We start from the raw sequence: 25,423 nt of genomic DNA, 5'->3' as shown, positions 1-25,423 counted from the left end.
GAATAATTTCTGTCTTGATGATACCGATTACCGTTTCCGTATGATTGATCATTCCGGTACGAGTTTCCGTTATTATAATTGTCTGTGTAATTTCTGTTACAACGTCTGTTATTGTCATAAGGCTGGTATCTATTGTCCTGTCTGTTTCGTATGTCATTCTCAAAATTACTCATATAACGTCCGTTCCGATCATTATCCCTTCTGTCTGAAAATCTATTGTGATTACCGTTACTGAAAAAATTACAAGAAGTCCCGTCGTCGTTGTCATACTCAAGTTCTTGTAGCAAACTCTTAAAAGTCTCAATGTCGTCTTTACATCTTCCGGCTAAAGCAATTTGTCTTATGGATTGTGGCAGCTTAGTTAAGCAAATGCGAATTAATTCAGTCGGGCTATAAGGGTTGGAAAGGAATTGATTCTTTGGAATCATCTCTTCAAAGTATTCTGTTGGCGTGCGGAACTCAGACTGTTTAAAATTATGCTGCATAATAAGACTATGTTTGACTCTGTCTTGCGTGTTTTCGGACCAATATGCCGATAAAAATCATTTAAATTATTACAGTCTCTAATAAGTGCGCGCATGCGCGTCGCCGGTTCGTTTTCTAAATATCCACAAATAAATTCCAGTTTGTGACTTAGTGGCCAGTTTGGTGGAAATGCGTACATAAATTGGTATAACCATGGACATGGATGTATGTCATTCTTAGAATTGCGAAAGATTTTAAATTTCCGAACAGTTAAAAAGTGTTTATAGTCAACGTTTTTTTTTAAATAAAAAAATTTTTGTTACCTTCATATATATTGACGAAAAATACACTCTGATCATTACAACATCCCCATTCGAACAACATCTGCTGTCTAGCCCATCAGAACAACTGCACACAACATGGCCTCAACTAGTACAGCTATCGACATCCTCTCAACAAGCACTGCCCACGCCAACCTCTGAACTACAACTGCCCTCGACATTCTCTGAACAACTACTGCCAGTGGAGGGGGCTGAATAATACTCTTTGACGCAATCTCTGGCGCTGTGAGTCAGTGTAGACACCTTTCAACTGCTGTTTGTGTATGAGAAATCGGTCGGAAACTTTCCTCATGTCAGCATGTTGTAGGTGTCGCCACCAGCGCCAACCTTGTGTGAATGCTCTGAAAAGCTAATCATTTGCATATTGCAGCATCTTCTTCCTGTCGATTAAATTTCGCGCCTGTAGCACGTCATCTTCGTGGTGTAGCAATTTTAATTGCCAGTAGTGTAAATGTTGTTGTAAACTTTCATTGTAAAAACAAGCACTAAAACTTATTCTAAGGACTGTACAGATCACTACGGCATTCCAAATGGCAACAGAGTAGCAGACTGTGGCTGAACATGGCTCGGCACAGCGCAGGCACCCTTGTGGCAATGGTATGGGGTGAGAGACCAGCTGGCATGACATCACTGCAGGGCCACATCGGCAGCTGTGAGCTACAGGTGACTCGTCTCCCCACCCTGAGACGACAGGGCAGGCAGCCGTCAGATGTCAAGATACTGGGGCAGCTCAAGGGCGATGGAGGGGTGGACAGAGTCCTGTTGACCCTTTCGCTTATGACAGTGGTGAGTGGGAACATTTGCAAGGGTGCCTCGCCTGTAGCCAGTAGGTAATGGAGGGTCGCCTCTGACATCAAGCGACTACCTGTGACCACCGTTGTTTGACGCAAGAGTCCGACGGACCCGACCTGAATGTAACGCCACTGCCGACCAGAAAGGAAGGACTTAAAAAAGTTCCGGACCATGCAGTTGATGGCGCTGGGCACTTGCCATGACACTGACAACTGCTGCTGGAGGACTGTGTTCAACAAGGGTAACCATTTGTCATCTACTGCCCCATCTCTGGTCTGTCAGTAGTCCAGATGTCTACCTGGAGGCAGGTCCTGCCCCCACCTCGATGCCACCACTGATGATGTTAAGAAAAGGGGTAGCCCTTCTCTTACCACTATTCAGCCACTATATCTGCCATATCCAACCTGTTACACACCTCTTGAGTGTACTGGTGTGTTTATTTGTCCATCTAATGTTATGGACTCCCAAAGGACCCTTGAGAAGGGAGCAGTCGGAGACTTAAAATATGTTTGTGGTTTGTAATTCTTATTTTTGTGTACCTTGCTGTGTTTAATTTATTACGTTAAAGATAATCATTTAAGGTACACTATCATTTTAGATATGCACTGGGGTACAAGGTCACTCTCATCTAAAATCTGAGACTGACAAAAGATCACATACAACAAATTCACTAATAATCAAACGACCTTCTGAAATTGACTCCTGCGTTTATTTAGTCTTTGTCATTTGTGTGAAGTCTTGCATATTACATATGTTATTTAAATTTTCTTTATTTTGTGTTAACACCGTTTACTCTGTGTACTAAAAGAACAAGTTTTTCTGACTGCATGGATAGAATTTGTCATGTTATTGTCTCAATGGAAGAATGAACCACTGTGAATGTTTGGGCAGGGGTAACAAAATCTCTGAGGCAGAGCATGCTCAGTGCTCAACTACATTGTATTGTGTTTGTGAAACCAATCTCTGACCTCATCTTTGGTGTGACTGGGTTAGTTAAATGACTGAATGACCTTTTAACCTTTCAGTCATTGTATTTATGGTCGGGAGTGTATGTCAAAGATCAGAGAATCCGAGAATCCACAGGAATAATTCTGACACCAGCAAATCATAAAAATTTTACAGACATGCAGCAGTGAGTGTTTGTATGACCACTAGTTGAATGAGGTGGCAATGCTGTCATGGTCCGGGATGTCATTCTCAAAGACCCAGTTAGAGTGTCTTAACTTCTCCTGCTCCATGTCACACTAACCTATTTATTAAACTGTGACATTACTCTGCAGAAATTATTCAATATCGGGGAGGTAGTGAGAGGTGGCATGCCAATCTCTCAAATTAACAACACTGCCAGTCAGATTAATATTCATATTTTAGGTCACGATCTCAGTACTACATTTGTTGTGTGTGGTTTATGACTTTTTACATGAGGAAATTGTGGGCATATTATTCATAGAATTGCATGTGTAGCCTGTAGAGAACTTTCTCCTGAGGGGCCGTAGTGGAGCGGAGGAGAACAGGGAGAAAGATTGATTGTGGGCCATAAATACTGTGTCCAGCGACGTGGCTGCGCGAGTGATTCTGGGAAGAAGCGCTCTGTGGTTTGTACCTGCAGATGGACTTCCGGCCGTGGCACTCCCCTCTTTCCACTTAGGATCGGAGCAGGAGGGCGCCGGGTTGCAGGCGATTGACCATCAAGAAAACTGCCAGTTGGCGGAAAGTGGTTGCTGGAAGCCATTTAAAAGAGGCTGCTGTAATCTGATCTTCCGTGCAAATGGTGGGATGGTCATCGAACTACAAGCACTCTCAGCACTATCACGTTAGAAGCTGTAACGATACGGACAGAGCAGCTGGTGCTAGTGTTTAGCGGAGGCAAGACTGTAAGTTCCCTGACGCCAGGCAGTCGCCACGTTCTTTTAGCGAGCGGCAAAAACATATATTTCCTGGTCGCGACTGTTTGGGAAGCTTAACAGCTTTCTTTCAGAAATTGGAAATGGTTGGCATGGGGAGGTTAGATCCCACTGTAAATGAGGAACTGTGGTCCTATCTAGGCAGAGATTTTACGCCGAAAGATGGCCATGCTTACCGAGAGAACAACACCTCAGTGGTCTAAAATCCTCTTTTTTCAGGCAAGAGAGATTCTGAGTTGCTGATTTGCTCCTGTGAGGATATGCAAAGCAGAGGCTTGCTCCCCCAGCGCAGCAACCTCAGTGCTGTGCCTGTATTGGCTACCAGGCCAACAGAACAGTGAAGAGGGGAGATTCAATAAGTAGAGGATACTTTGATTGGTTTGTACGACGTGGAGACGGTTCCGTTTTTGCTAATTCGGCTCCTGTACCGAGGCTTGGTGGTAAGTGATTGTCATTCTTTGTTTGCTTCGTCTTCTGGTCCTCTCTTGGTAGAGAACTTCAAGTCTCCCTGGTGTGTGAGACTTGTAGTCTTCAACTTATGGTGGACTAAGACCAAGTGCCATCTTCCAACTGTACCAACAGTGGAGCTGTGACGAGGGTGAACCTATTCATTCTGAGTCGGTCGTCTGATGTCTGACAATTCCAGCACGCATCATCTTGCCTGTGAGTCACTTTGGTTTGACTGCACCTCACACTGAAATCTACTGGGATTTCAGGGCCCTGATACGGAAGTTTCCAGCATTCTAATAATCAGAAGGCCAGTCTCCGTAGTTTGCAAATTTCCATGTATGCGTCAGAACATTACTGCTGCCAACCCGCGCCGTTTCTCGTTGCCCGCCGGCCGCACTGGCCGAGCGGTTCTTGGCGCTTCAGTTCGGAACCGCGAGACTGCTAGGTCGCAGGTTCCAATCCTGCCTCGGTCATGGATGTCTATGATGTCCTTAGGTTAGTTAGGTTTAAGTAGTTCTAAATTCTTGGGGACTGAAGACCTCAGATGTTAAGTCCCATAGTGCTCAGAGCCATTTGAACCATTTTGAACCTCGTTGCCCGCACCGTGCCGTTTCCTGCTGCCGCCCGAATTAAGATGAAAGGGTAAAGTATTGCTGCACTGGCGTAGCGCTGTTAAATGATATTCGCAGCTTCCTGCTCTCCAGTGAACCATAGTCTGTAGTGTACTTAGTCGTTGTTCATTCCATTTGAATTGAATTGGACCTCACAGTGGTTCATGTAAACAAAGTCAGATTGTGTTCTAAATGGGATTAATTCAGCGGGGAATTTGTGTAGTTTCTACCCCAATGAATGCTTTCCCAATCAAGCACCATAGTTTTTCTGATTTGTAGTTGTCTTTTTTTTTTTTTTTTTTTTTTGTAAGATTTGTCAGCTCGTTGTAGTTATAAAAGTTTGAATAAAAACTTGTTCGTGCTCCCTCAACTATTCACCGTTTTTACTGTTTTGGGGCAATTCATGGGTACGCCGGCAACTTAACGTTCAATATTATTAAATTAGTTAATTTGATTATTAATCTGAGATCTGAAAGTGACCGCAGACATAGGCAATAAAAGTGCCAATAGTAAATTCACTAATTTCAGAAGTAATACATTAGGAATATGGGTCGCAAGTTGAATGTTATTGAGATGTGATTAAAGCAAGCGACGGCTTGCATATTATCTTTGACAACTCATCCACTGGGACAGCCCAATCAAAAATACTAAGAGACTTTACTTTTTGTATATTAATTCTTTACTCACGGAACTAATCGTTTTTAATTTAAATAAAAATAGGGAAATATGGCCTCTTGGGAAGTGAGTGCTATCTGGGATGATCCTGTTACGCCAGTTGATACGGTAGTAAGATCCTGCATCCAAGTTCTGCAGGAAACACAATGAAATACGACAGTTTCAAGGTAGCTTCGAGAGTTAGCCTCGAGTTATCATGGTTTCCCTAAATCACTACTTCGTGACGCGAAGATACTGTATGTTTCTGCAGCATGGCACTGGGTACGGAAGTACTCTTGTATCTGTTTAGCGTTTCTAAAAACCATTCTGCCTTTAAGTCGGAGCGATGGAATGGCGCATCGTGTAGCTGAAGGTCCAGGTTACCTGCAATATACTGTACGCGAACGTATAGTCGAATAGTAGTTTCCTCTATAGTTCCGCAGCGCAAGTCAATGGCAGACATAGCAGCGATCCCATTTCTGTTCACGTAAATAGAACACCTCCCCCACGTTTCTGAATGTGCAGCTATGTTACAAAGCCTCCACTGCTTCTCGGTGTACTCTTAGCCTGTCATCGCCGTATACCAGTGCGAACTGGAGGACTAAAATAAAGTTGTGTGAAATTGTCAGTCGTGGATTAACCAGACCGGAGGATGCTGAATTACGAGAAGTTGGTATACTTGCGGGATATGTGCCTGAAGAAGAAGCCTTAGAGCTTCGAAATCGTTCGAAAAAGAAAAAAGTTTTAACACAGCTGACCGGATACAAAATAAGAGATAAAAACTTTAAAAGTTAATACTTCCCAGAATAAAGTACTTAGAAGCTGACGTACACAATTCTTCCAGCGCTAAGTAACCAATCTGACGTTCACAATTCGTCTAGCGCTAAGGAATCAGCAAGAGGTCTGTCAGGAACGCGTTGACAGTTCCGTTCGCCTTTGCCATTGGAGCGCTTTTTACAGCTGCGAAGCCAACCCTGTTTCAGTTTCTCGCGAGAGTAGCACTTCGTCCGGAATGTTACAGGCGAGTAGAGGAAGACATGGCCGCTAATTAGACTGCGTTGCTGTAAGACAGGTAAGTTTGAGCTTAGCGTCTTGTCGACTTCGAGGAGTTAATTAAAGATAGAACAGTAATAGAGAGGGCAAAAGGATTCGGCTGGTCGGTAGCTGGTGTTTTTGGGAGGAAGTATCCTGGCATTCTCCTGAAGTGACCTTTTTACAATGTTGGAACACCTAAATCAGGACGACAAGAATTAGTTTTTAACGTTGCTTCTCTCTAATACAGATAGAGAATGCGGTCTAAATATGGGTTCTCGTTTGAGTATGGCTTGTGGCAGCTATTGGCCTAGTAGCGGTTACAGTGTAATCGGCACAACACGAAACAAAACTCCGTCACAGAGGAAATAACAGTTGAGAAATAACAACAAGTAGAGGAAGACCTGATGATTGCGGCGGCGCATTTTGTGTGTTTGAGCGTACTGAGATCCTTCGCAATTACCTTTCAGTTATAACTGTTGTTTAAAAAGCAGAACTAAAAGCGGCGATTTTGTGGTAATCAGTTATGTCTCCACTCTCGTGGCTTTCTGTGCCATGAGTTGTTGATGGATTATTAAGACTTATTAATGGCTGGCTCTCCTTTAATCATCATACTATCATGGGTTACGTATTGAGATGTAAGCTACTTCTATAGAATCTTAAAATAAATCTCTAACTTGCTGCTTTTTAAGTTCAGCACTCCCACAACTAATCAAGTGTACGTTCCAGAGACTGTAGTACAGTGTTACTAGGAAACTAATAGGAAAAAACCGCTACTCACGGTAGAAAGCACGAGGAATCTTAAAGCACGCAAAACTTTTAATGTTTCTCTCACGACCATGTAAATATTAAGTGGGAAACTTGACTCTACTCTGGCTGAAACAGTGCACCTTTTGCTGGAGAGGAAGGCTTATTTGCACCTCGTACACCATTAAAAGGATACTTGAATTGTTTAGTATGTGTCCAGCATATGTAAACAGATGTGCTGTTGTGTACCATATTTGTATCATGTAACAAGCGTCTGTGAGCAATATGTATACGGACGTGGCCTTTTGGAGAAGATGCTATGAATTTTTAAATATTTTAGCGACAACAGACGTTTGTGATATGCTGAGTTTTAGCCACCTGACATCTTGTGCATGAGGTCGACGTAAAATGAACATGTTTTACTACCAAAAAAAAAGTTGAAGACATGAAAATATCAGCTAAGACTGTTGACACCTGTTGTCTTGAATAAAAAATATGTTGCGCTATCTTAGCTTTTGAATGGTTTTTAACAATTAAAACAGATCGCCCTTCAGTACCTTCACAATGAGAAAATTCTAAGTAATAGACGTGGATCAGTTCCATACAGTATGTAGTACTCGTAGTTATGGCGAAAAAAGTTTTTGGGTGAAACGGGAGAGATTGGACCACATGGAGTAACAGATGTGTATTAATACTGGCATGCAAATACCTTTCAAAGAGAAATAAGCTTGATGAGTGTGGATAGATATTTTTCTCAGATGCCACAAGCGTCGCTTACCTTCTTGCAAACTTTGTGGAAAATGTATTGCCAGACCATTACATTGCACCCTAAGCAAAGCGGGGAAAGTTTCTTCAGATAGTTGAAAAATGTCTACAACAAAATTTCTCACGTGTTAAAACGGTTTATATTGTGAATGAAACTGAACTTTCTGTTGTCCAAAGTAGAGTTCTACGTTTGATTGGATGAAAATATAGTTGGCGAACAGCGGCTATCACCTCGGCAGAGTAGCGTTCCAACATAATAAATAGCAGAGTTTCTGGAACCGATGTGTCAAGTACGTCTCTATGTAATCTTTTTAATAATTTGAAGTTTAAGGAAAATTGTTTCTTTTCTTCTCTACCACAGTCTGCAAATTTGCATTATATTTTCGAGGGAACATAATTTACACTGTTCTTCCAAAAGTTGACATTTTTACCTTTCCTTACAGAAGATAAAATTTAGTGTAAGTGAATGTTAGCTCTTTTTAATAGTGTATCACTAAACTAACATGTTGCAAGTAAATTTTAATAAGGCAAGACTTGGAACTCTTCAACAGTATTCAGTATAGATCCCATATAAGACATTGGAAATGATGACAAATATTACTAATACTTCACGTAAATCGTGACAAAACCATATTCATTGGAGCGTTTTACTCAAATTTATCGTCACATTGCTCAGTGAAGCATATACAGAATTTCAAAGAAAACAGAAATATTTAGTTAGGTCTATAAATATGAGCTTCATCCAGATACGCAAAAACACGAAAAAGTAATTTCCCACTATGCTGGTCACCATTAAATGGAGTTCGTTGTGTGCACAAGCTGTGCACTAAACAGAAGACAGACAGAATACAAATACAACAGCTAGTAGCTAGCGAATACGAAGATATTTCGAGGTTGATAACGAAACGGCGGGTTTCATCGTAGCCTCCTGCCGTTTATAAATACTTTTACGATGCTCACAAGGACGGTCTGCTGGATTAAGTCCAGCGTGAAATATTGTGCTAGCAGGAGAGTGGAAAAAAGATCATTTTACTCTTACGGTAAGAGATAGTCAAGATTTCGCAAACTTATTACGTAAAATCTTTGACCCTGTGACGTACGTGTGACGGTTCCCTCATTAGAGACTCGGCTGCCGAACATTGATAGGACCGTGTTACGAAGATGTGGCGTCCATTAAACATCCTAACGGAACGCAAATAGTGGACATTTATATCAGTATAGCAGCTACAGAAACTGTCAATTTATAGAATAAAGGACAATGATGTGGTAAGTTCCAATTACAATGCTACTGTCACATCTGCCGTAAGTGTACTACGGAAGAGACGATGTTTATGATTTCGTATGTCGCTAAAATTTGTGTCCATGAAGTATACTTTCTTTCCCTTAAAACCATTTACAGCCAAATTCTAAATGTTCCGCTGCAAACTATGGCAGAATCAAGTAGCTGTATACAAAGTGCAGAGGTTTAAAAGGAAAACGTCTTTTTCCCTGCTACACGATAAGTTCTTTATTGAATTTGTGCACCAAACGCGTTTCAGCTTACTTACAAGACATCTTCAATGGGTCTACTAAAATATTGCACTATTTCTTCATTTGCACACATAGGTTTTAGTTTGCATATACAGGTTATGGATTGAAAACAGTTTGTTGTTATAATAATCTGGAGGGTTATTATAACAACGAACTGTTTTAAATCTATGGCCTGTATGTGCTAACGATAACCTAAACGTGCAAACGAAAAAATTGTGCAATATTTCGGGATACCCACTAAGATGTCTTGTAAGTAAGGCATAAGGAGTCTGAGTCCGTCAAGTTAAATAAAAACCTTCACGTCCAGTAAGTAAAAAGATGTTTTTCGCTAAAGCTACTGCATTTGTATGGCAAGGAAGTTGACAGAATTTTCATTCAACATATAACATTTGATTAGCCTTTGTACACTCCCCCCCCCCCTTTCCTTTTTTTAATGCTGAGTAAAGTCGACTTGTTCTGTGAGTCACTACTGCTTTCCCTAAGTTTATGAAGTTTTATATGCATTATTGTTGCTGTTGCTGCAGCTGCTTTGATCTTCAGGCTGAAGACTTGCTTGATGCAGCTTCTTACGCTAGCAGATCCTCAGCAGTCTTCACCTCTGCGTCACAACTGCATCCTACATGCATTGGGACCTGCTCACTGTATTTAAGCATTTTCTCTCTACAGCTTCTACACACACACGCTACCCTCAATTATCAAATTGACGATTCCTCGACGCCTCAAGATGTGTCCCACGTAATCCCAATCTTTAGTCAGGTTGTGCTATAAATTTCCTTTTTCCACAATCCAGTACAATACCTTTTCATTAGTTACTCGGTCTATCCATCTAATCTTCATCATTTTTCTGTAGCACCAAATTTCAAGTTTCTAGTGTCTTCTTGTCTAAAGTCTTTATCGTTCACTTAATTATAAAACTCCGCTCCAGATGTAGACCTCTGGGAAACACTTCCTAACAGTTACATCTACACTCGAGTCCACGAGATATTTTGTTCGGAAATGCTTTTCTTGCAACTGGCAGTCTGCAATTAATTTATTCTCTAATTCTGTCTCCATCAGTTATTTTGTTTTCCAAGTAGCAAAACTGACCTACTACTGTCAATGTCTCAGTTGCTAAGCTAATCCAACAGCATCCTCCAATTTAAAATGGGTACAGTCCATTACAAACGCTTTACTTTTGTTGATGTTTATCTCGCAACCTTTTTTCCAAGACATTATCCATTTCAATCATGTGCTCTTCCAACCCGTTTCACATCTCTGACAAAATTACAGTGCAAACAGCAAACTTGAATGTTTTCAATTCCTCTCCCTGAACTTCAATTCACTTTCCAAATTTTTCCTTGGTTTCTTTTACAGCATACTAAATGTACAGATTGCATAACATCGAGTGCAGGCTACTGCCCAGTCTCGCTCTCTTCTCAAATACTGCTTCCCTTTCATGCCCTTAGACGCCTATAGCTGCAGACTGGTTTTTGTTCAAGGTGCAAATAACTTTCGCTCTCTGTGTTTTATCCCGGATACCTTCAGAATTTCGAAGAGTTTACATCCAGAATGAGATTTTCACTCTGCAGCGGAGTGTGCGTTGATATGAAACTTCCTGGCAGATAAAAACTGTGTGGCGGACCGAGACTCGAACTCGAGTTCTAGTCTCGGTTCGGCACTCAGTTTTAATCTGCCACGAAGTTTCAGTTCAGATCCAGTTGAAACGTTCGTTTCGTCCGTGCCTCGGAGCTCACGTGGTGTCATGCGAATCATATTCACAACCGCGGCCAGAAATAAAGTATTATTGGCGATACGCGGCGCGCGAGACAAATTGCAGGATGTAGCGATCTGCGGATTTAATCGCAGTCGTTTACTGGCGGACCTTAGCTAATTCTCTGCTCTGCTACGCCATCAGTCACGCTGAATGTGGGTTATCAGCCTTGCTTTTACTTGCGAGGCAAAGTTAACTTTTTCACAAATAAAAAGTAAATAATGAAAAGCCCCGTAGCTATGTAGCTCTTTTCAAGAACTATCCCGGATCTGGCCGCTGCACTGGAATACGTTGACCGTTAACAGTTACGTACGCCACCAGTGACTCTCGCCAATAATTACCACACGAAACATAATCAACGGGGTAACAATTACACAAAAATTTAACTATCAGATTTGCACGCAAAGAAATGAAATTTATTGGCAAGAACTAAGCCTACTCAAGGCCGTCACTTTTAATCACTACCATCTCCATCTAGCTAACAGCTCTCGTCTCACCTCTGAGGTTTACCTTTTTTGCCGAATAAGTCCACACTCACTGATCCACAATACTCGCCGAGAACAACAGGAAACAGCCTAAGCAGAATTCCACCCCTGCACCTGGGAACGCACTTCGTATTCCCTCATATTGTGTGCTGCACGGAGTAGCTGGGTTAATCAGGAGGGGCCACCTACGCACGACTTCAGAACTGATTTTTTTTTTTTTTTTGAGTCATCAGTCTTCTGACTAGTTTGATTCGACTCACCACGAATTCCTTTCCCGTGCCAACCTCTTCAACTCAGAGTAGTACTTGCAACCTACGTCCTCAATTATTTTCTGGATGTACTACATCTCTGTCTTCCTCTACAATTTTTGTCCTCTACAGCTCCCTCTAGTACCATGAAAGTCATTCCATCATCTCTTAACAGATGTCCTATCATCCTGTTCCTTCTCCTTATCAGTGTTTTCCATATATTCCTTTCCTCTCCGATTCTGCGCAGAACCTCCTCATTCCTTACCTTATCTGTGCACCTAATTTTCAACATTAGTCTGTAGCACCACATCTCAAATGTTTCGATTCTCTTCTGTTCCGGTTTTCCCACAGTCCATGTTTCACTATCATGCAATGCTGCACCCCAGACGTACATTCTCAGAAATTTCTTCCTCAAATTAAGGCCGATATTTGATTTTAGTAGAATTCTCTTGGCCAGGAATGCCCTTTTTGCCATTCCTAGTCTGCTATTGATGTCCTCCTTGCTCCGTCTGTCATTGGTTTTTTTACTGCCTAGGAAGTAGAATTCCTTAACTTCATCTACTTCGTAACCATCAATCCTGATGTTAAGTTCCTCGCTGTTTTCATTTCTACTACATCTCATTACCTTCGTCTTTTTTCGAGTTACTCTCAGTCCAGACTCTGTACTCATTAGACTGTTCCTTCCTTTCAGCAGATAATGTAAGACTTCTTCACTTTTACTCAAGATAGCAATGTCGTCAGCGAATTGTATCATTGATATCCTTCCACCTTGAATTTTAATTCCACTCCGGAACCTTTCTCTCTTTGCGTCTTGCATGTACAGAATGAACAGAAGGCACGGAAGACTACATCCTTGTCTTACACTCATTTTATTCCGAGCACTTCGCTCTTGGTTATCCACTCTTCAGTCCAGACTCTGTACTCATTAGACTGTTCCTTCCTTTCAGCAGATAATGTAAGACTTCTTCACTTTTACTCAAGATAGCAATGTCGTCAGCGAATTGTATCATTGATATCCTTCCACCTTGAATTTTAATTCCACTCCGGAACCTTTCTCTCTTTGCGTCTTGCATGTACAGAATGAACAGAAGGCACGGAAGACTACATCCTTGTCTTACACTCATTTTATTCCGAGCACTTCGCTCTTGGTTATCCACTCTTATTATTCCTCGTTGGCTCTTGTACATATTGTATATTACCCGTGCCTCCCCATAGTTTACCCCAACTTTTCTCAGAATTTCGAACATCTTGCACCATTTTATACTGTCGAACGCTTTTTCCAGGTCGACAAATCCTATGAACGTGTCTTGATTTTTCTTTAGTCTTGCTTAAATTATTAACCGCAACGTCAGAATTGCCTCTCTCGTGCCTTTACTTTTCCTAAAGCCAAACCGATCGTCATCTAGTGTATTCTCAATTTTATTTTCCATTCTTCTGTATATTATTCTTGTAAGCAGCTTCGATGCATGAGCTGTTAAGCTGATTGTGCGATAATTCTCGCACTTGTCAGCTCTTGCCGTCTTCGGAATTGTGTGGATAACGCTTTTTCCGAAAGTAAGATGGTATGTCGCCAGACTCATACATTTCATACACTAACGTAAATAGTCGTTTTGTTGCCACTTCCCCCCAGTGATTTTAGAAATTCTGATGCAATGTTATCTATCTCTTCTGCCTTATTTGGTCTTAAGTCCTCCAAAGGTCTTTTAAATTCTGATTCTAGTTTTGAATCCCCTATCCGTTACAAATCGACTCCTGTTTCTTCTTCTATCACATCAGACAAATCTTCCCTCTCATTGACGCTTTCAGTGTATTCCTTCCACCTATCCGCTATCTCCTTTCATTTAACAGTGGAATTCTCGCTGCATTCTTAATGTTATCACCCTTGCTTCTGATGTCACCGAACGTTATTTTGACTTTCCTGTATGCTGAGTCTGTCCTTCCGACAATCATTTCTTTTTCGATGTCTTCACATTTTTCCTGCAGCCATTTCGTTTTGGCTTCCCTGCACTTCCTATTTATTTCATTCCTCAGCGACTTGTATTTCCCTATTCCTGAGTTTTTCGGAAAATTTTTGTACTTCCTCCTTTCATCGATCAATTGAAGTATCTCTTCTGTTGCTAATGGTTTCTTTGCAGTTACCTTCTTTGTACCTATGTTTTCCTTCACATCTTCTGTGATGGCTCTTTTAGAGATGTCCATTCGTCTTTAACTGTACTGCCTACTGAGCTATTCCTTATTACTGTATCTATAGCCTTAGAGAACTTCAACCGTATCTCGTCATTCCTTAATACTTTCGACCCCACTTCTTAGCGTATTGATTCTTCCTGACTAATGTCTTAAACTTCAGTCTACTCTTCATCACTACTATATTGTGATCTGAGTCTATGTCTGCTCCTGGGTATACCTTAGAATCTAGTATCTGATTTCTGAATCTCTGTCTGGCTGTGATGTAATCTAAGTGAAATCTTCCCGTATCACACAGCCTTTTCTAAGTTTTCTTGAACAGAGTATTCGCCATTACTACCTGAAACCTGTTACAGAACTCAATTAGTTTTCCTCCTCTCTCATTCCTTGTCCCAAGCCCATATTCTGCTATAAACTTTTCTTCTACTCCTTCCCCTATAACTGCATTCCAGTCTCCAATGACTATTAGATTTTCTTATCCCTTTACATACTGTGTTACCTTTCAATATCGTCATACACTTTCTCTACACAACTGAAACACCTACTGCCCCAGAGGGCAACACGACTCCTACGTCCCATGAGGGATGCCGGCTGACTCCCAGATTTCGTGAGCTCCAAATCCCATCCATGAAATTATTTAACACTCATGCCTTCCAGCCAATCAGAATCAGGAGAAGAATGTTTCCATTCTCATTGGACGTTTCTCACTCCCTGTCACATCGCTTCTGCAAGGTACTGGCTCTCGGCAGGACATTATAAACTTTTTCTGTAGCTGGTGTTGGTCACAACAGCCGTCATGGTGAAATCATTCTTCCTGTAAACTGCTATGTGGGCTCCAGCCACAACCCGTTTAGAAGGATTACGGAAAGTTTCACCCACCTTCTTCAGACTGAAGGAGAACTCCCTTCCCACTGCAGAAGTAAACTGGCTGAGGCGACTACAACAGCGAACAGGTCTAGCACACTTGAATGGCTAGCAAGCAATATGTTGCACAAAAATGTCAAAAGTTCTCTGTAAATCTACAAATCCTATAACTGACGTTCTGCAGTTCTATATTCTATCTTCTAATATAAGTCGTAGGGTCAGTATTGCCTTGTCTTACTATATTTCTCTGATCTCCAAACCAGTCATCCCCAGTATCAGCTTTTTCTGTCAATAATTCCTGTCACGATTTTTCAACAACTTAATAAACTGGTAGTTCGTAATATTCACCCCTGTCATGACGTGCCTTCTTTGAAATTTATGTTATTATATTTTTATTAAAATCTGGGGGGGGGGGGGGGTATTTCATTTGTCGTCTACTCCACGGATTTGTTTCGAGTTTTTCAATGCTCCGTCGAATTCTTCTTACAGTATCACAGATCCTGTCTCGTCCTCATTAACTTCCTCTTCTCTTTATGAAACATTATCTTTAAGTTCGTTTCCATATATCACCATTCTGTGTACGGCTTCCATCTTTCATCTTCTCCTGCTTTGTTTAGTACTTGTTTGCCAGCTGACATCTTCATACTCACTCTGCTGCTTCTCTTTTCTTCAAAGGTCTCTTTAATTTTTCTACAGGCTGTTCCTAACTCCCTGCCCCCCCCCCCCCCCCCCACCCCCCTCCGGCCGGTCAAGGCATGCTTCTACATCGTTACACTTGTTCTCTCAAGCTATCTACAACTGCTTAAACGTTTTGTATTTCTTTCAAACTCATTTTTTAGATTATTTAGTCCCTTTTGCCAACGTCATTTACTGCGTTTTATGTATCCGTTGTCTTGTCTTCACACCTATTTGATCCTCTTCTGTTTTTACTGTTTCATCTCTCATGGCTACCCATCGTTTGCTATTGTGTTCATTACCCCCATTTCTGTCAGTCGTTGCCTAATGATCCCTTTGACAGTCTCACAAACCTCTGATTCTTCCCGCTTATCCACATACCATCTACTTAATTTCTCAGTTGTTGGTAATTCTACAGTTTTAATCTACAGTCATAACCAATAAGTTACGGTCAGTGACCACATCTGCCACTTTAAATGTTTCGAATTTCAGAATGTTGATTAGAAATATCTGTCCTGCAATTATAAAATTACGTGGAAATCTGCCGATGTCTCCAGGTCTCTTTCGTGAATCTTAAACCAAGTATTAAATTATGCTCAGTGCAAAATCCTACCACGTAGCTTTCTCTTCCATTTCTTCCCCGAGTCCCTGTTCTCCTACTATTTTCCTTCTCTTTCTTTTTCCCACTGTCGAATTCCAGTCGTCCATCACAGTTAAATTATCGTCTCCCTTTATTGTTTTTCACCATAGATTCTTTCAATTTCTTCATGTGTGGAGCTAGTTGGCATATAAACCTGTATTGTTTTTGGTGGATATTACCTTCGTGTCTATCTTGACTATGATAATCCATTGCACTATGCTGTTATCCGTAGCTTACTGACTTTTTCTTTTTTTCTTATTCATTATTAGACCTAATCCTGCGTTACCCCTATTTCATTTCGTATTTGTCACCCTGTACTCACCTGGCCAGAAATCTTTCTCTCTTTGTCAGTTCATTATTTCCCACCACATCTATGTTCAACCTATTCATTTACCGTTTAAATTCTCTAATCTACCTATCGGATCATTTCCCTCTCCGACCCATAGTATGCTGATTTTGTTTTCCCTCCCATCTCCTCCCCCACTTCAACCCCCTCCCCCTCTGCTAAGGTCCAGAATTTTTTTCTCAAGTGTTGAGCCGTACAGTAAAGCTGCATTCCATCGGCAAAAATAGCGACTGTGATTTCCCCTTGCTTTCAGCTGTTTGCAGTACCAACAAATCAAGCCTATGTTGGCTGATGCTACAAGGCCATATCAGTAAATCATCCAGACTGTGGCTCCTGCAGCTACTGAAAAGGTTGCTACACTTCTTCAGGAACCGTGTATCTGTTTGGTGCATCCATAGACATCCCTTCCTTGTGATTGCACGGCTGTCTATATCGTAGAGACACGTACAGCCGCCCCACATTGGCAAGGTCCATCGTTCATGGTTCATACTTTATCTTTTAGACTGGTACTGTTCTACAACGCCTTCGTCTAAACGTACACTCATGTCCAGAAAAAAAACGGAATACCTTGAAGGACTTAGAATAGGACTTTCATATTCACAGGACTTATACATTAGTAGGTTCTGTAGAGATGATCAGTATTTCAACCATGTCGGCCCGGGCGTTCAAGGTCACCATCGATATCGCAGCGCAACACAACCCACCGGTAAAATGTGCCTGTGGCTCTCGTTTTCGCTGTAAACCGAAGGTAATGAATCAATGTGACTTCAGCAGACGTGAAGGATGCTCCACAGACGTAGGCGCGAACCGTACCGTCAAATCAGTGAGTTTGGAAGAGGGCGCGTTATTGGCATGAGAGATTGTGAAACTTCCACCGGGAAAATTGCTGCTTGTATGGGACGAAGTGTTTCGGCAGTGCAACGGATGTGTGCAGAATGGTTCAAAAAAATGGTTCAAATGGCTCTGAGCACTATGGGACTTAACTTCTGTGGTCATCAGTCCCCTAGAACTTAGAACTACTTAAACCTAACTAACCTAAGGACATCACACACATCCATGGTCTTATTTACGGATGAACCAGACTTTCGTAAAATTCTCCCAATATGTCGACCATTCGCTTTTCGTACTACAATCCTTATATGCTCGTTCCATTTCATACTGCTTTTTAATACACTCCTGGAAATGGAAAAAAGAACACATTGACACCGGTGTGTCAGACCCACCATACTTGCTCCGGACACTGCGAGAGGGCTGTACAAGCAATGATCACACGCACGGCACAGCGGACACACCAGGAACCGCGGTGTTGGCCGTCGAATGGCGCTAGCTGCGCAGCATTTGTGCACCGCCGCCGTCAGTGTCAGCCAGTTTGCCGTGGCATACGGAGCTCCATCGCAGTCTTTAACACTGGTAGCATGCCGCGACAGCGTGGACGTGAACCGTATGTGCAGTTGACGGACTTTGAGCGAGGGCGTATAGTGGGCATGCGGGAGGCCGGGTGGACGTACCGCCGAATTGCTCAACACATGGGGCGTGAGGTCTCCACAGTACATCGATGTTGTCGCCAGTGGTCGGCGGAAGGTGCACGTGCCCGTCGACCTGGGACCGGACCGCAGCGACGCACGGATGCACGCCAAGACCGTAGGATCCTACGCAGTGCCGTAGGGGACCGCACCGCCACTTCCCAGCAAATTAGGGACACTGTTGCTCCTGGGGTATCGGCGAGGACCATTCGCAACCGTCTCTATGAAGCTGGGCTACGGTCCCGCACACCGTTAGGCCGTCTTCCGCTCACGCCCCAACATCGTGCAGCCCGCCTCCAGTGGTGTCGCGACAGGCGTGAATGGAGGGACGAATGGAGACGTGTCGTCTTCAGCGATGAGAGTCGCTTTTGCCTTGGTGCCAATGATGGTCGTATGCGTGTTTGGCGCCGTGCAGGTGAGCGCCACAATCAGGACTGCATACGACCGAGGCACGCAGGGCCAACACCCGGCATCATGGTGTGGGGAGCGATCTCCTACACTGGCCGTACACCACTGGTGATCGTCGAGGGGACACTGAATAGTGCACGGTACATCCAAACCGTCATCGAACCCATCGTTCTACCATTCCTAGACCGGCAAGGGAACTTGCTGTTCCAACAGGACAATGCACGTCCGCATATATCCCGTGCCACCCAACGTGCTCTAGAAGGTGTAAGTCAACTACCCTGGCCAGCAAGATCTCCGGATCTGTCCCCCATTGAGCATGTTTGGGACTGGATGAAGCGTCGTCTCACGCGGTCTGCACGTCCAGCACGAACGCTGGTCCAACTGAGGCGCCAGGTGGAAATGGATGGCAAGCCGTTCCACAGGACTACATCCAGCATCTCTACGATCGTCTCCATGGGAGAATAGCAGCCTGCATTGCTGCGAAAGGTGGATATACACTGTACTAGTGCCGACATTGTGCATGCTCTGTTGCCTGTGTCTATGTGCCTGTGGTTCTGTCAGTGTGATCATGTGATGTATCTGACCCCAGGAATGTGTCAATAAAGTTTCCCCTTCCTGGGACAATGAATTCACGGTGTTCTTATTTCAATTTCCAGGAGTGTATAATTCCCAGATATTTAATCATCGTGAATGTGTCAAGCAGTACACTGAGACGTGGGACACACGCTCAACGATTCTTCACTCAATAAATACAAGGCAATAATTACCAATCAGACACAAACTACGGTTTGTAATTTCCAACAGAGTTTATTTAACAACTGCATGACAAAAGCAAACTGCTGTTATTCCAGCATATGCATAATTGCAGAATTTGAAACATTAGTAAACAACCAAAATGTCTACGGGCGTGAAAGCCACCCCAGACAATAAATAATTTTAAAACCCTCTTTACATAAATCTTAAGAACCATACAAACAATAAATGGTTTACTAAGAAAAACTCCCACAGAAGTTGGACACCTTTTAAGACATAACATCAAGAACAGCTCACAATTTCTCTTTCTGAATAAAATATTAAAAACCGAGTACAATGAAATGCATCTTTCAGGTATTACAAAATTTCTGTGACAAGTAATGGCACATGAGAGGTGCGCGGAAACTACAACTCAGATCGAGCCTGAATGAAAGCTGAATGGAACGGTGAAGAAAGAAAGACGGATGCCTCGGCGACACCAGAAACAAATAATAAAATATTCAACTTAAATGCGCCGAAGAACTGGAGTCTGCTGACAAATAAAGCGACCGCGCAGTCGCTTACATTTCACTGGCTGCTACCAAAGCTTCGTCCAATAGTTAAACGACCAGATAGAACGGACGACGCGCACCGCTGATTATACTACTGAAACAACATAAAACCACACAACAATTGGGCAGTATACACAGCAACACAATCCTTAAAACACTAGAAAAATTTCAAAACAGGAATACAAATACTCTTTGCAGCCATATTAAATCTCTTGCAATCACTGTCTACAGCAACAGTTCACATTGCCTTTGCAAAAGAACCACGATTCATAAACATTTACCTCGAGAACGATGCAGAAGGTGTAGAAACCAAAACACACACTCTGTCTTATAATCCTAAATAATAATTACATACAAGAAGAGAAACAGTGTCATAAATCTCTTAATTTTACGAAAGAATACCACTGTGGGTGGATCACACGTAATAGCAAAAAGCAGAAAAGAAGTGCCAGAAAATCAAACCTATGGTTATTTCGGAGTGCACAGGCACCCACTTACATGTACACTCCTTGCCAGTATCGCAAGTGGGTCCAAAACAGGCAAACCACAGTTCAATAAGTTGTGTACCAGTGGTCAACACGAAACAGATAACATGGGAGAGCCGTTAATTGCAAACAGCACGAAATTCAACATACACATATACAGCAGGACTTTAAGAACCTCAATAACTCCCACCGATTGATGCTGTAGCGTATCCGGTTGCAGGCCGATACATTCCAAAACTACTTTCACAGGTTCACACTGTTTAGCAGCACAGACGAGACCAATGCCTTCTCACTAGACGCAATGCATACTCCCGGCTGCACTCAGGTCTCCGTCCGCAGGCCTACCCCCACGTGACAGAAAGAGGCAGATCATGCGAAAAGAGCGACCCGCCGACAACCACCTGCACACCGGAGCGCCAACCAACCGACCAAAACCAGCCCTTTCCCCACAGCGACGTGCGCTTAAACAGACGAAAAGCGACCAAACAGGAAAAAAGCGGCCACGCGATACAGAGTCGGTCGCAGAGATCTTAAATGAGTACAGAGAAGCGACTGGTGCAAACGGCGCCACGCATCAACTCTACCAATGCTGTATTTCAACATTATGGTTTTTGTTTTTCTACTCATCTGCATTAACTTACATTTTTCTACATTTATAGCTATCTGCCATTCATCACACTAATCACATCTTAATGGCCCAGAAAAAACTGCGTGTCCTATTGAAAGTGCTATTCTTTAAGTAAAAAGAAGTAATCTAATTGCTACCTAACTGAAAGTTCTTACTTGTCGAGTTAATCTCTGCGGGAGAGAAACAGAACACCAGTTAACACCAGGCGTATGGAATGAAGGCTGATCTCTTGAGGGATATCGTGCGAAATTCTGTACAATTGGTGGATTAGATCGTAAAACTCACGAGCTGGTTGGAAGAGGCTGCCTATAATGCTCCAACCATTGTCAACTGGGGAGATATCAGGCAAACGGGATCAGACAACCTTGCTGGTCAGAGTAGGGCTCGGAAAACACGAAGACAAGTAGAAACTCTTGCCGAGTGGGAGTGGGCGTTATCATGCCGAAATGTAAACTTACGGTGGGTTGCCAGGCAATGCAACAAAACGGGGCCTACAGTATCGTGGACGTACTGTTGTGCTGTAAAGGTGCAGCGGGTATCAACCAAGGGGGCCCATCTACGAAAGGAAATAGTGCAAGAGACCGTCACTGATAGCCGCCGGGACGTTTTGGTGGACGACAGTCGGGTTGGGAACCCACAACTGACGGGGTATATCCAGACGCATTTTCGGCCTGGAATCGCATTGACTGGAGTAGAATTGTCTTTTTTGATGAGCCCTACTTCGAAGTGAGCCCCAAAAAAGAGTGTATTCCAATTGTTGCATTTCGTGTCCCATGTGCTGCAGATGACGTATTCTTCTTGCGCTCGTTGCGATGCATCTTTCACAGCTCGGATGATGGTTTGAAAATTTTTGCAGGTTTCGGCTTTCAAAATATGCTGTGGCCTAGGTTCTTAAAATTTCTCATAACCTCTATAACAATATGGCTCTGGCTCTGAGCACTATGGGACTTAACATCTGAGGTCATCAGTCCCCTAGAATTTAAAACTACTTAAACCTAACTAACCTAAGGACATCCCAGACATCCATGCCCGAGGCAGGATTCGAACCTGCGACCGTAGCGGTCACGCGGGTCCAGACTGACGTGCCTAGAACCGCTCGGCCACAGCGGCCGGCTATAACAAAATGGTTCAAATGGCTCTGAGCACTATGGGACTTAATATCTGAGGTCATCAGTTCCCTAGAACTTAGAACTACTTAAACCTAACTAACCTAAGGACATCACACACATCCATTCCCGAGGCAGGATTCGAACCTGCGACCATAGCGGTCACGCGGGTTCAGACTGACGCGCCTAGAATCGCTCGGCCCACAGCGGTCGGCTATAACAAAATGGTTCAAATGGCTCTGAGCACTATGGGACTTAATATCTGAGGTCATCAGTCCCCTAGAACTTAAAACTACTTAAACCTAACTAATCTAAGGACATCACACACATCCATGCCCGAGGCAGGATTTGAACCTGCGACCGTAGCGGTCATGCGGTTCCAGACTGAGGCGCCTAGAACCGCTCGACCACATCGGCCGGCAGCCACTATAACATATTCTGTGTGGGAGCTAAATAAATTGCTGTTATGCGCGCACACCAACGTATCATCAACATCATAACCAGCATATAAAATCTCCGGCTGCGAGATCGACTCCATTTCGCCGCCAGCAAAGAAGGGAAAAATACGAACAATAGTGGCTACTTGTGCTGGCTAAATGTTACAAAAATCACTAAATAAACGTTAGCCGATGATCCTGATACGAATGCCATCAGACAGTGATTCTCAATAATTTTGCTATAAGAGCAGTCTCCATAACGGTTTAATTCACTGACTCTGGTCCAGTGAATTGTCCATTATTGGAGAAAACACGTTCTCAATAACTTTCTGGCACCAATGAAAAGTGTAAGTACTGAAAATTTTCAGCTTAAGAGGAGCCTAAGGCCTTTATTGTGGCCAACTTCTTGTACCCCTTTGACGAATTTCTTAATAAAATCTTAATAACTCAAATAACGTGAATGTTTCCAGAATGAGATTTTCACTCTGCAATGCAGTGTGCGCTGATATGAAACTTCCTGGTAGATTAAAACTGTGTGCCGGACCGAGACTCGAAATCGAGACCTTTGCCTTTCGCGGGCAAATGCTCTACCAACTGAGCTTCCCAAGCACGACTCACGACCCGCCCTCACATCTTTAATTCCGTCTGTACCTCGTCTCCTACCTCCCAAACTTCGCAGAAGCTCTCATGCATACCTTGCAGAACTAGCACTTCTGGAAGAAAGTTTTGCAAGGTATTAAGGAGAGCTTCTGCGAAGTTTTGAAGGCAGGAGACGAGGTACTGGCGGAATTAAATCTGTGATGGCGGGTCGTGAGTCGTGCTTGGAAAGCTCAGTTGGTAGAGCACTTGCCCGCGAAAGGCAAATGTCCCGAGTTCGAGTCTCGGTCCGGCACACAGATTTAATCTGCCAGGAAGTTTCAACGTGAATGTTGCTTAAAATCTGATTCCAATACATATTCAATGCAGTGATGCGATCAATGTAAGTAAAACCTGTGGAAGAGACATTAGCGTATTACGTACCCTTCACTTACGAGATGTTGTACATGTCATCCTCCTTATGGCTGTATGGAACAAAAGGACGTCTGAAGTCGTGCAAGATGCGAGAAGGGCAGTTAGCGGGGAAGAGGCCCGGTTATCGGTGGAGCCGGATTCGGGCAGCGCGACCTTGGCGGGACGCTAAGATGGCGGCCGTCGCTGCTCCTGCGGTTTCAATTAGCGGTCGCGCCTACTCGCCTACTCCTGAGCGAGCCGTCTCAGATTAATTCGTCCGGCCGCACTACAGGTCGCCATTAATAAAAAGCCTGACACGGCGCCACAGCGGTGAATTACGTTTTTGTCGCTAACGGCGCGAGCGGCCAGCGCTCGGCTACGACGCTAACTCATTTCTGTGCGTAAGTAGCAGGAAATCCGACAAAAAGCGACGCTAAGTGCTGTGAGGTGTGGCCGCAGACGATGAAGGCACGGATCACGGCTCCACCGATGTTGGTGGGAGGACAGCGAGACTGACCACATCTGATTTGCTTTTATCCATTGTTAGAAAAAAATGTCGTGGAAGAATTCTTCACTGTGAAATACCCTGCAGATCTGGTTCATGATTTTTATGTCAGCTATATTTAGAGAAAGCAGTGCTTTCTGAATGTTGAGCAATCAGACTTCGTGGACATCCTGTTTCTAGAGTACATTAAGCTTCCATTGCCATCATTGAGGAACGTTTTCGTACATCCTTCAAGCTATGTGACAGCGTTATTACTGGGTACTAAGTGGCATCTGCTGGACAAAATTCAGTCGCCCTCCAGGAGTCATCAAGATAATACATTTCTTAAATACAGTAGAAAGTACAGCGACAAACAGTTCAAGAGAAGAATCGAAGAAGTATGTTGAAAAATTCGGTGACGACACTAGGTGAAAACTGAAGGTCTGCGACGAATCAGCTTTTCGAGGCCCCATTCATTTTCCAGTCACAAAGAAAATATTAAATTAAATGAACTGAATTATACACTATTAATAATTATATACCAATTTTATTATTATAACATGCAAGTATTACTGCAATGACAAAAATTACATTAAACAAACACACGTTAAAATAAACGAATCTTCCGGCTTTTCGCATCACTAAATTTTTTTTAAGATTACGTCGTAGTTAATACCAGCCGCTATCTCCGCTTCAGTTGATAGTAATGACAACGCAGATAGTCTTTCTTGATACTTCGTGCTTTTTAAGTATGTCTTAATCAGTTTTAACTTTGAGAAACTTCTCTCTGTCGAAGCTGTACTGACCGGAACAGTGAGCATTATTCTGATTGTTTTGTAAAGATTTGGATATATTTCTTCCAAATTCTTTTCTAATATGTACTGAATAAGTTATTTTGGATCTTTGATTGAGTCCTGTAGGTTGGATTTCGAAAGTTGGTGTTCCTCACAAAGTTCAAAAGGCTGTATGTCGCTATTTTCCCCATCTCGAAGTATTGTACCTAAATCATTACAATGTATGCGAAAGTTGTCCATGGATAACGATTTCAAGTAATTCGTATCGTAAATAAAACCAAATCGTTCAAAATATTCGTTGAGAGCTTTGAACTGATGCTGTGTCGACTAATATATCATCTAACACTGTGTTACAAAAGCTAACTCTGTACTGCGTTTCAGCAGTTTGTTCATAACCGAGCATTCGTATTTTCTGTGCGATTTTTTTAAACTTAGACTCAGTTTCGCAACCACATCTTTCTACAAGCAATCGAGCTTCTGCAACGCCTGTTTCAAATCCCTTTTTACGGAGTTCTTGAATCCAGTCACGAAGTTAACGTAAAGTAACAATAGCGACCTTTCAAATTCACTTGAGCAGATGCCATACTTTATTTACATTGTTGACACGTGGTAAAATCTCATACCACACGTATATTGCAACGATAAACTCAAAAATAAACATTTCCTTCAAAACTGCTTCACAGTCGCTACGAGTTTCGAAATCATCAGTACTATTTTTCAGGTCACTCACACTTTCGATGACATCATCAAATTTAAAAAATATCGCTTTTACAGCTCCGAA

This window comes from Schistocerca americana, chromosome 3 (genome assembly GCF_021461395.2).
Source record: "Schistocerca americana isolate TAMUIC-IGC-003095 chromosome 3, iqSchAmer2.1, whole genome shotgun sequence".
Lineage (NCBI taxonomy): Eukaryota > Metazoa > Arthropoda > Insecta > Orthoptera > Acrididae > Schistocerca > Schistocerca americana.
This window is presented reverse-complemented; position numbering follows the sequence as displayed.